Genomic DNA, 208 nt, shown 5'->3' with positions numbered 1-208 from the left:
CGGGGTCTGGGATGTGAACCACGGTCGACTACATGGGAGTCCAGCGACATAGCCATTACGCTAACTGCTGGTCCCCACACCTGACTTTTTTCAAAAGGAGTCTGTTTGCTTGAATCAAAATCCAGATAAGGGCTAATCCTTGCAGTTGGTTGATAGACCTTTTGAATCTCCTCTAAATCCATAGTTCCCTCCCACCCCTCTTCCCTCT

This window comes from Tupaia chinensis, unplaced genomic scaffold (assembly GCF_000334495.1).
Source record: "Tupaia chinensis unplaced genomic scaffold, TupChi_1.0 Scaffold000248_1, whole genome shotgun sequence".
Taxonomy (NCBI): Eukaryota; Metazoa; Chordata; class Mammalia; order Scandentia; family Tupaiidae; genus Tupaia; species Tupaia belangeri.
The sequence above is the reverse complement of the archived record's forward strand: the minus strand, read 5'-3'. Positions refer to the sequence as shown.